The 12847-nt window shown below is 38.7% G+C and overlaps 1 long non-coding RNA gene across 1 annotated transcript in view; it reads left to right on the forward strand.

Moving 5' to 3' along the window:
* The window catches only part of LOC141584173 (uncharacterized), a 38208-nt gene that overhangs the window by 22081 nt on the left and 3280 nt on the right, over positions 1-12847 (forward strand). The gene's annotated exons all lie outside the window — the stretch shown is intronic.

The following is a 12847-nucleotide window of genomic DNA, read 5'->3' on the forward strand; positions in this document are numbered from 1 at the left end:
TTCATAATTCTGATGTAAGAGTCCTTTAAATTTTGTGTTAATGGAGAAGTATGACTGCCTTTGATGGTAATCAATCCATAATCAGTTGTTGTATATTGAAATTCGTTATGTGAAAAGCGTTTTCTTGCTAATTTTAAGATCCTAAGGTAAGAACTATGTGTAATTTCTCTTTCTTCTTTTACAATTTTATGTTTCTACATGATAGATATTCAGTAAATGTTTCTTGAATGATAGAATCAATTATAAATGAAAGATTGAATTAGAAATTAACATTAGTAGGAATTCAGTAACTGGAAAAGATGCTAGGATATTACTCACAGGTACTCCTAGCAATAGAAGAAAAAAACCTAGAGACGAGGAACATTAGCTGTGTTTTTGGGATAGCAAGAGATCAGTTTAGCAGAAGAAGAAAAATAAAGAACATGGATGAGAAATAAGAGTGGAAGAATAGACTGGAATCAGACTGAGAAGTTTGCAATGCCAAAGGAGTCTGGACTTTACCCTATAGGCAAGGTTGAACTGTATACAATGACAGAATTCATTCCATCATCAATAGATACTTGTGAATTCCGGCAAGATGCTAGAGACACAAGTTAAGGACATACATAGACACAGTCCGTGACATGGAAGAGACAGGTGCAGTGAATGTGTGATGAGGGCGTGGTGGTTGAATCTATCTATGTTGACTTAGCACACAGGGCTGCTGGGACCAAGCCCTACCTTTTGCTTTGGACATTTTCCACTGTGCCCAGATAAAGAAAATGATGGCAGCATGTAGAAAAATCCCACATGCTCAGTTCCAGGGGCCACCTCCAGGCAATTATCTCACTTTAACTACCCACATTTTCCCCATTGCAGCTGAACTTCTACCAGAAAAGCTTAGTAATGATAATTATTAGTGTTTATGAAGGCTTCTAAATCTATCATAAAACATGTAGGAAATTTTAAAATAATTTTCAAGTTCCTTAAAAATCACAGGGAAAAGTTACCATACTCCTTAATACTTGACACATAGGATGTGAATATTGTCTCTCTTTCAATCAAAACCTATGATAGAAAATAATTAAGATTTCTTCATATTTTAGGACTGTTAAAATGAAAATGAAAGTTTAACTGTTAAAATGAAAACACATATAGAATTTCATTATTTTAGCCCATTTACGGCATAACAAGAGCCAAAAAGTAACTAATTTCATTTTTGGCATCGTAGAGAATTGTCACGGTATTTTAGTGTACGTGCTGCTGAGACTAGCACTATTAGAATATTTTAAATACACATAAAGACATAGGCTTCTTCATAAGTATATGACCACAGTCTTTTAAGTAAGAGGAGACTCAATTCTGCCATGTTTGCAGAGGAGGTACCTTGGCCCTCACTAGAAATTTAACTTGCTTGAACCATGAACTTTAAGAAAATGAATCTATTCAGAATTTTAATTTGGGTATGGGGAGCTTTGCTGTTGTAAGAGAGTTTGATAGTCTTTCCCTGTTGAGCTCCTCAGTCTCCCAGGCTCTGTGGAGCTGGTGGATGTCAAGTACTTGGACAGAAGCCACCGTGGAAAAATCTAAGCAGGCATAACTTGGTGTGAATGACTTTGGTAGCTTAGAGAAATAAAAACCGAGGAGCCGGTCCTCACGGGAGGCCTCCGGGGGCGAGGTGGTTTTCCTCTTTGCAGTCAGATTTGCTGTTTGTAAGTATGCTCAAAGTTAGATTCTTGGCCCTGCTCCAACTGGTTCAGGCTGAAAATTCTGAAATGCCTCCCTTCCTGTCCTAATCAAAGGCCCACAACCTCTGTTTGTGATAGGTTGTCTAAGGATCAGGTTTCCATCATCATTTTCTGCTTGCAGGTAGTTTTAACCTGACTTTTTTTCTTAGCTTTCCAGCATTTCCCCTGCCTGGACCTCAGACACCTATAACTGACCTCCTTGAATCCCTGGTTTCTCCCTTACTCTGACCTCTGCTAAATCCATATGCTGCAGCTCTTTTACCTGGACCACCTGATGGCTGGTTGGTTCGGTTCATGCTTGCCTCAGCCAGGAATGCAGACTCATACAGTCGCAGATTTGCTAGTCGTGACCTAGACTTTGATTTCCTTGCTGAGCTGCTATCCACAGACACCATGCAGCTGTAAGACTTTATTCAGAAGGTTATGGAGTCACTTCCTTGGGAAGTTTTCATAGGAAAGGCTGAACAAACTTGCTTAGATAGTATGAGTCTAGCCTTAAACGTAACAGCAGCCTTATACTTTTATGACCCTTACTAACATTCTTACTACAAACCATAACCTGACACTCTACAAACAATTTCTGTGATTTGCAGAAATTTCTGACAACCTTATCTCAGGTTCAATTTCAGGTCTCCCTCACATGAGGTGTGTCATGTATGGATGGATATAGGTCTCATAAACACTAAAAGAAATGTCAATTTAGGCTAATATATAGAAGCAAAGCAAAAGCCACAAAAGAAATGAAGGACTTTTATTCATCTCTGTCAAATATTTCGAGTAAGAAATCCCAATTGACAACCCTTATCATTCACTTTACCTTTGGAGAGATTTCTGAGTACTTCCAGTCACTTTCATTTAGATTATTTGGGCTTGCTTTTTGTTTAAGTGATAGAAAAGAAAGTCTGGATGTTCTGAATTAAGCTTTCCCACACACCTCTGTGTGAAGGAGGTGGGTATCAAACCTTCCATAGGTGACCCTGTGGCAAGAAAGCTTCAAGAGGGGAGCAGGCCTTGAAAACACAGACAAGATGAATCAGTATCAGACATCAGAGACCAGGAGGCTCCTGCTCTTGAGCCCCAAGGCACCCCATGGTGGTATATGCAGAAGCCCTCCCAGGTGAGGTGAGGCAGGTAGTAAAATTTGGCTGAAGGAAGCCTTTCTCTGTCTCCTGGTATGCTGACTCAGGGTACAGGGTTGCTGGGCCCAAGCCCTACCTTTCATACTGGACATTTTCCATTGTGCCCAGATAGAGAAAACAAAACAATGACAGCATGAAGAGGGGCCATCTCCAGGTAATTCATCTCACTTCCAACTGTTCAGGGTTCTCCTATCAGAGCTGAAATCCTACCCAGCAGACTGACCACCAGACAGCCGGAGCTGGGCATTTCCTTCAGCAGTGCTAATTCCTAGTGTCTTTACAGGAATCCTGACCCGGAAAGTCACCTCAATAGGTAAGAGGTTAAAAAAGCACAAACAAACAGGGGAAATAAACTGGGTGATAAAAATTCTTGAGCCCTGGGGAACTCAGAAAGGGTATTTGGAACACAATTCACGCTTGGGCCAGCCAGCTCTGTTCATGCTGATAAGTCGTTTTTTGAGAAAAACAAATGAATTCATATCTGATAAACCAGCACATTGATAATACCGAATTCCTTTTGCCTTTCTAAGCCTCTGTCAGGGAGGAGGGATAGATTAGTTTTTGCTGTGCAGGGGCAGAGGGCGGTAAGATTTACTGTAGATGCTACACAATGAAATATTTTTTGGTTTAATCAGTGTTTCGGGGATTGTACTGATGAATGCCCCTTGTTACCACATATCTTCATGTCCCCATATGACTATTAGAATGACAGTTGATAAAATCTGTTTTAAAGTATTCATTGTTCCTGTCACAAGTAAGAGCAGCTTAGTTGACCCCAGAGAGTTTTGATTGATACATTTTTATGTTTTTGAGGGAGTAGACCAGGTGCTGTTCCTCTTAAATGGTCTTTTCTTTTGTATACACATGAATGTAAAAGTTATTCTCCACGTCACCATCCTCAGACACCTAGCAGTCAGTGACCTTCTCTCAAAGAAAAATGGAGCAAATAAATTAGCCTTAGGCTGCCTTCTGAATGGTAGCTCTCTAGGTTCTAGAACAACTTCTTCTGAAATCTGCATCTAGACTTAGCACCCACTTACACCCATCACTACTTTGCTACATTTGTTGAAAGGTAGAACACAAGTCAAAAACTCCTGAATAATTTAGTGGCCGTAAGCAGGACAGATGGAGTAGAAAGAGAGCCCAGTAATGTTTTATTCTTTCAAGGTAATTTGAAAATTAGTTTCTACAAAAGGTGATGTTTAAACTGGGTCTTAAAAAGTGGATATAAGGCCAGGCGCAGTGGCTCATGCCTGTAATCCCAGCACTTTGGGAAGCCGAGGTGGTAGGATCACGAGGTCAGAAGATTGAGACCATCCTGGCCGACATGGTGAAACCCCATCTCTACTAAAAATACAATAATTCACTGGGCATGGGTAGCACGTGCCTGTAATCGCAGCTACTCAGGAGGATGAGGTAGTGGAATACCTGGAACCAGGGAGTTGGAGCTTGCAGTGAGCTGATATCGTGCCACCGCACTCCAGCTGGGTGACAGAGCGAGATTTCTCAAAGTGGATAGGAAATAGGTAAGTGGAAGTACCTTTCCAAATATACCTAGCACAATATAGGCATTCTCAATTATTTAATCCGGCATTTATTCAGTTACTCATTCATTCACCAGAAAAGTTTACTACACACTGAAGATAGAATTCTTAGGCAGGTAGACTTGATTGTTTTCAGCACACAAGATGAGGTAGTCACTTGAGGGCTACAGAGAGGTAAACAGACAATTCTAATACAGCAATCAATATGATAGAAGACAAGGAAAGAGGGGCAGGTGCTTCAGCAGCAGAGAGGAGGAGGACAAAGAAAAGGTAGGCTATGTCTTCCACTCTGCCCCTCTTTCAGCCCTTCCTCTCCAAAACACAGATTAGTGTTCTCTTGTCATTGTTTTTACAGCCACATATTAACTTATTCCTTGGAGACCCTTAGGAGAGTATCTGATAAAATTTTGGCCAAAATATTCAGAGTCAAGCGTATATTAATCTACCTATTTTGTTTCCTTGAGTCTAATCTAAAGGGTCTTTCTTAAAATATGAATTCGATTTTGTTTCTACCACGGAATCCAGGCCCCAGCATAGGCCCTGCTCAGTCCTCATTGCTCTGAGCTGTGGGTTAATGACAGTTTTCAAAGTCCTACATAGAGGCCTGCTGGTTTGTCTTGGGATGTAGATGTCACCCCTCTCTCACCTGCTGCCAGTCCACAAAGAACTGAGGGGTCAGATGCCTCTCCGTGCTTCAGTTTCCATTAATTTTAAATAAGACACTCAGATTAAAGGAACTCTAAGGTCCCTTTCAATTCTTTACATTCAAAATTTTCCCTTTTGTTCATTTATTAAGAGATTAATCTTTGAAATCAATGGTGCTTTTGCATCATTAGAGGGCAGACTTCCCTTGGAGTAGGAAATAAAGGAGAGTTTTGAGAAATTAAAATATTTGATATGAAGCATTGGCTTCCTCTCCTGATGGACGAGCACCAGAGCAGGGAGGATTAGAGGAGTGAATGAAGATGATGAAGGAATTACTTGCTGACCCTAGAGCAAATGTCCTCTACTAATCCAATTCTTATAGTATAATGTGTTGAGCTACAAGTACCATTGGAAAGTCATGAAATCAGCATTTAAAAATGAAAGAAATTAAACAGAATACAAACTAGGCTACATTCTATATAAGAAGAAGAGATATTGTTTCATGAAATTCTGTTTCTTATCCACTATATGTGTGTGGGGGGGTGTTTACTCAATCACGCTATAAAATTTATTTTTAACTGTATGTAGAGGTAATACGCTTTAAAAATCTTGAGGTAAGAAATCAAATTTACTTGGCTGGGCGCGGTGGCTCAAGCCTGTAATCCCAGCACTTTGGGAGGCCGAGGCGGGTGGATCACAAGGTCGAGAGATCGAGACCAACCTGGTCAACATGGTGAAACCCCGTCTCTACTAAAAATACAAAAAAATTAGCTGGGCATGGTGGCGCGTGCCTGTAATCCCAGCTACTCAGGAGGCTGAGGCAGGAGAATTGCCTGAACCCAGGAGGCGGAGGTTGCGGTGAGCCGAGATCGCGCCATTGCACTCCAGCCTGGGTAACAAGAGTGAAACTCCGTCTCAAAAAAAAAAAAAAAAAAAGAAATCAAATTTACTTTTAGGGTTAAATGTTCCAAATATTTATATGTTAATAGGGAAATGGGAATTTTTGGTCTTCTTGAAGCAAGGCAAGAATGCATAGATAAACCAGAGTTATAAGTATTGAAAACCTAGCAATCTTGGATGAATAAAACACATTCTGTTTCATTTCAGACACCAACATCTACCAGGGAACTCCTAGTGCTTTTCTTTAAAGTCCTTTCTTTAAAAAAATAATAATCTCATTAAACTGAATATTGGCTTTGAAGTCAGACAAGCCTACATTGCAATCCCAATTTCACCATTCCCTAAACTTTTGACTTTGGGAAAATTACTTCACCTCTTTCTACACCTATCAGTTGCTTTATCGTTAAAATTATGGTAATCAGATTGGGCGCAGTGGCGCACACCTGTAATCCCAGCACTTTGGGAGGCTGAGGCAGGTGGATCAAGAGGTCAGTTGTTCAAGATCAGCCTGGCCAACATGGTGAAACCCTGTCTCTACTAAAAATACAAAAATTAGCCAGGTGTGGTGGGTGCATGCCTGTAGTCCCACCTACTCAGGAGGCTGAGGCAGGAGAATCACTTGAACCTGGGAGGCGGAGGTTGCATTGAGCTGAGATCGTGCCATTGCACTTCAGCCTGGGCAATAGAGTGAGACTCCATCTCAAAAAAAAAAAAAAAAAAAAAAAATTATGGTAATCATACTTTGCACACAGAGTTTTTTGGTTTTGTTTTTGTTTTTTTTTTTTTTTAAAAATGCTTCATGACATTGGTCTGACCAAGGATTTTTTTTTGGATAAGAACTGAAGAGCTCAGACAACAAAAGCAAAAACAGACAAACAGGTTTATGTCAAACTAAAAAGCTGCGCAGCAAAGAAAATAATCAACGAAGTAAAGAGACAACCTATAGAATGGGAGAAAATATTTGCAAATTATGCATCTGACAAAGGTTAACATCCAGAATATATAACAAACTCAACTCAATAGAAAAAATATTCAGTTTAAAAATTGGCAATAGATCTGAACAGACATTTCTTGAAAGAAGACGTATGAATTACTTACAGGTATATATGAAAAAAATCTTAAACACCTCTAATCCTCAGGGAAATGTCAATCAAAACCTCAATGAGATATTGCCTTACCCCAATCAGAATAGTTGTCCCAAAAAGACAAAAATAAATTCTGGTGAAGATGCAGAGAAAATGGAACTCTTAAACACTGTTGTAGGGATGCAAATTAGTACAGCAAATATGGACAACAGTATGGAAGTTCCTCAAAAAATTAAACATAGAGCTACCATGTGAGCCAACAATCTCACTGTTGAGTATATAGCCAGAGGAAATAAAATCAGTAGGTTGAAGAGACATCTACACTCCCATGTTTATTGCAGCTATATACACAATAGCCAAGATATGGAATCAATCCAAGTGTCCATCTATAGATGAATGAATTTATAAATGTAGTACATACACACAATGAAATATTATTCACCATCAAGAACACTGAAATCCTATCATTTTCAACAACATGGATGAACCTAGAGGGATGTTATGTTAAGTGAAATAAGCCAAGCACAGAAGGATAGGTATCTAAAAAAGTTGATCTCAAAAAACTGGAGAGTAGAATACTGGTTACCAGAGGCTGGGGAAGGGTAAGAAAGAGGGAGAAATGAAGAGAGGTTGGTCGATGGATTCAAAGTTACAGTTAGAAGGAAGAATAAGTTCTGGCGTTGTGTATCACAGGAGAGTCACTGTAGTTAACAACAATGTATTGTATATTTCAAAATAGCTAGAGGAGAAGATTTTGAATGTCCTCACCACAAAGAAATGGCAAGTGTTTTGAGGTGGTGGATATACTAATTAAACAGCTTTTTCCTCTCCTAACTTAGGAAACCCAAGTGCAAGACATGCCATGTGACAGCAGACAAAACAATGCAGAGCTCACCTCTGAGCAGGCTGCATCTCTGCGTTCACCTGCCCCTGAGAAATGATGATGTATCAGGAGAGAATAATAAATTAGCACAGTTAGCAGACAATAAAACTCTGTATAGATTGTATATTCCTTCAAACTGCCTCTTCAATCTCTTTTAAGAGACTATAACATTTATGGACTACGTTCTAGTTGAAAAACCAAAGAACGGGCTGTCTCTGTTCAGGGTGGGTAAGTGAACTGCTGACTTGGGACAGTTTACTGCCCTGAATGGGATCCTGCTTTTCTCCTCTGTTTCAGGTAATGATGCTGAGACTAGCATAAAATATCATGTTTACATGCAGTAGCTTTTAGAGGGTCCCATGACAGAGGAGCAACACATAGGTTATGCAGTTGTTTTTAAAATGATGAGTGTCCAATAGTGACAAAGCTGAGAATCAAATAACTCAACACCTTTTATAATAGCTGCAAAAACAAACCAACCAACAAAAAAACCTTAGGAATACCTAACCAAGGAGGTGAAAGAACTCTACATGTAAAACTACAAAACACTGCTGAAAGAAATCACAGATGTCACAAACAAATGGAAACACTTCCCATGCTCATGGATGAGCAGACTCACTACTGAGAAAATGACCATAGTGCTAAAAGCAATCTACAAATGCAATGCAATTTCCATCAAAATACCGCCATCATTATTCACAGAACTAGAAAAAAAAATCCTAAAATTCACATGGAACCAGAAAAGGGCCCGTATAGCCAAAGCAAGACTAAAAAAAAAAAAAAAATCTGGAGGCATCACATTACTTTATTTCAAGCTATACTATAAGGCCATAGTCACCAAAACAGCATTGTACTGACATAAAAATAGGCACACAGACCGATGGAACAGAGTAGAGAACCCAGAGGTAAACCCAAATACTTACAGCCAATTGATCTTCAACAAAGCAAACAAAAACATAAAGTGGAGAAAGGACACCCTATTCAACAAATGGTGCTGGGATAATTAGCAAGCCACATGTAGGAGAATGAAACAGAATCCTCATCTCTCACCTTATAGAAAAATCAACTCAAGATGGATCAAGGACTTAAATTTAAGATCTGGAAACTATAAAAATTCTAGAAGATAACATTGGAAAACCATTCTAGACATTGGCTTAGGCAAGGATTTCATGACCAAGAACCCAAAAACAAATGCAATAAAAACAAAGAATAAATAGCTGGGACTTAATTAAACTGAAAAGAGCTTTTGCATGGCAAAAGGAACAGTCAGCAAAGTAAATAGACAACCCACAGAGAGTGGGAGAAAATCTTCACAATCTATGCATCTGACAAGGGACTAATATCCAGAATCTACAACAAACATGAATGACAGTTCTCGAAAGATATACAAATGTCCAACAAACATATGAAAAAATGTTCAACATCACTAATGATCAGGGAAATGCAAATCACAGCCACAATGTGAAACCTCCTTACTCCTGCAAGAATGGCCATAATCAAAAAATAAAAAAAATAATAGATGTTGGCATGGATATGGTGACCAGGGAACACTTTTGCCCTTCTGGTGGAAATGCAAACTAGTACAACCACTATGGAGAACAGTGTGGAGATTCCTTAAATAACTAAAAGTGGAACTACCATTTGATCCAGTAATCCGACTACTGGTTATCTACGCAAAAGAAAAGAAGTCATTATACAAAAAAGATACTTGCACATGCATGTTTATAGTAGCCCAATTAAAAATAGCAAAAATCTGGAACCAACCCAAATGCCCATCAGTCAATGAGTGGATAAAGAAACTGTGGTAGATATATGATAGAATACTACTCTGCCATAAAAAGGAATGAATTAATGGCATTCACAGCAACGCACATGAGATTGGAGACTATTCTAAGTGAAGTAACTCAGGAATGGAAAACCAAACATCATATGTTCTCACTCGTAAATGGGAGCTAAGCGATGAGGATGCAAAGGCGTAAGAATGACACGATGGACTTTGGGGACTCAGGAGAAAGCATGGGAAGGGGGTGAGGGATAAAAGACTACAAACTGAGTAGAGTGTATACTGCTTAGGTGATGGGTGTACCAAAATCTCACAAATCACCACTAAAGAACTTACATAACCAAACACCATCACCAGTTGCCCAATTACTATGGAAATAAAAAATAAACATAAAATGGGCATCTAAAAGTCTTTGATTGTTTGTGAATACTGCCAATTCGAAGTGATTAAATTCATGTGACATCATGAAACATAGAACACCTCTTTACTGGAAGTTCATTTTGAGCCTTATGGCCAACAAATCTCAGAGGACCTAGACTTGAAACTTTGCAGAGATCAACCATCCAGTCTATAAATTTACATGTGCAGATGGGTAGATCAATGGCTTATCTGAAACACAAAAAAATCAAATAATTTTGTTAGTTCTAAGATGTTATAGGGATCATCTATAACAAATCCTTCATTTACAGACGAGGAAATAAATCCAGAGGTATTAGGCTGCCCAGTTTTGTCACATGGATAGTATGTGGCTCAGGACTTGAACTCAGACATTCTGTCTCCAAGCCCAGTACTCTTCCCCTGTATTTTAGATTCTCAACAATGGGTATGAAGTAAAGGCAGTTCGTATAGTTCAAGGTCATGGCAGGACTATTTGGAGTCGCCTTCACATAAAAAGCCAGCCAATTCTCACTTAGCCTGGACATAGGACAGACTTTCCAAGAGAGGCAGGAAACTGGGCTTTCTGCCACCTAACATCCCATTTTTCTCTTGAAAATGCAAAAAGAGATTGATTTCATTTCTGAAGGGCATTTGATTATATGATTCAAAAGCCCAGTAAATATTTTTGACCTTCAACCCAAATGATTCCACTCCTAGAAATTAATCATTTAAAAAAGAGAATCTGGATGAGAGGAAAGATTTAGCTTCAAGAATGGCATAAAGTTGTTTTTATAATGACAAGAGCCTGTACCCAAGAGAATTGTTTAAATAAGCTCTGGTATATTTATTTCATAGTTTATTTTATTTTACAGCTACAATATGATATTTCAAGAAAATAACATCCAATAACCTGGGGAAATGTTCCTGATATGTTGCACAGGAAAGCGTCTTATAAAACAACATGTGCAAAATGATTCTAATTTTGTGATAAAAATCTATATTTATGCCTATATTTGTTTAAAAGAAGGACTCAGATAAAATATCCCAATGTATCAAGAGTCAGCAATAAAATGATTGGTCATTAATATTTTTGCCATTAGGGTCTTGTTGTATTTTCCAAAGTTTTGAACATGAACATGCATTATTTTTATAATGATACTAAAAATATTATTTAAAGCTAAAATCTTATTTCTTCCCTCAGTAGGCCTCTGGAGCAGTCCACTAAGCTGAGAATGTCGGGTAGCACTTCAGGCCTTTGGCGGTGGTGACAATGATGGAGACAGAGACAGGGCTATAGTCTGAAGATTTATCACATGTAGTATTTTGAATCCCTTGGGCTACTGTATCATTGAGCACAATATTTTTTCTTAATGATAACTTCTATAGTACTTTAATATTATAGGTCTCAAATGTTTTTTAGACAAAGGCCAAGTTAAGCAGGAAAAACAGTCCACGACCTACTCAGTCTGTCTATTCACACTTTCCACTAGGAAAATGAACACCTTGGGCCTATGAAATTGGAAAGAAACAAGATGAAACACATTGCAGTGAATTTATTGGCAACACATAAGAATCACTAATCAATTTATGTGAAAAGCATCTGAGTTTATACACATGATTTCAGGTTATGATGCTGTGTCATGTAAACTAGAAACTAACCCAGTAGTGTTTTTATATTTATCTTGTTAGTTTGCTGAAGATTACTTAAATGCAACACATACCTAGATGGCAGACATCACCTGGATGTGCTATAAGTACACGTTGAGAGCTTATACCTGTGTTAGCACAAGAGTGTGGGTGATTCATATTTGAACCATAACACACACATATCTTACTTTAGTGGTTGGGAAATTATAGGCCAAAAGTAAACTTCATGGAAAAATGCATCACTACATACTATGGGGCCAACTAAATTGCTAATAAATAAAACTACGCTAAGAATAATTTGTCATTGAAATGCAAGAATAACAGCCATCGAAAACTGCCCAATCAAGACAAAAGTGCTGAAGCACTAATCTGAAAGTCACTTTCTCAAAAATTTCAGTATTCCAAGTATTGATGCCTCTGTCTGTGACATAGGTGCTGGGCAGTGCCTCCAAGAAGCTCAAGATTTTGCTGAGCATGGAATTAGAATCCTCAGTAAAACTCAACACGAGGCTATTCTCGGTTCATGAGTAGAACGTTTGTGTAACTCATAATACTTTACTTAGCAGGTTAGTACTAAGTGGTCCTGTGTAAAATCAATAGTTGCACCATCATCTATCTGTAAGAATTTAGGAAGGAACTCTCATTTTAGTATCAGTGCTCTCTGGGGGCCACCAGTATCCCAGGTTCACCCTTTAAATCACTGTGAGTTCAGGGGATTCTTGATCAACGTGAAGTCAGGACGTGAGCAAGAGCCTAATTCATTGGCGCACCCCACACCTCTGAACTTGGGCTGCAGGGTCAGAGGGCAGGTTAAGAAGGGGCTGTTTCAGAAGAAATATGCAAAACTCAAGGACATTTTCCCCCGTTTCCTTTTGCTCTTTCATCTTTTTCCTTCTCCCACTTCCTGCTCAAAGTCCAAGTCATGACAGAAATAGAAGATTGGTGGCGGATGGCACGGTCCAGTGCTTGTTTTTTTTTTTTTTTTTTTGCTGCTGATTTTTCATTTTCTTGTTGCTTTAACAAGCCATCTCTCATCTCTGAGAAGTAACTTTCCTTTCAGCTCCCTACACGTCTGTATTTCACAGAAATAAAAGGGAAGCTTTAGGATTTTGCCAA

This window comes from Saimiri boliviensis, chromosome 4 (assembly GCF_048565385.1).
Source record: "Saimiri boliviensis isolate mSaiBol1 chromosome 4, mSaiBol1.pri, whole genome shotgun sequence".
Taxonomy (NCBI): Eukaryota; Metazoa; Chordata; class Mammalia; order Primates; family Cebidae; genus Saimiri; species Saimiri boliviensis.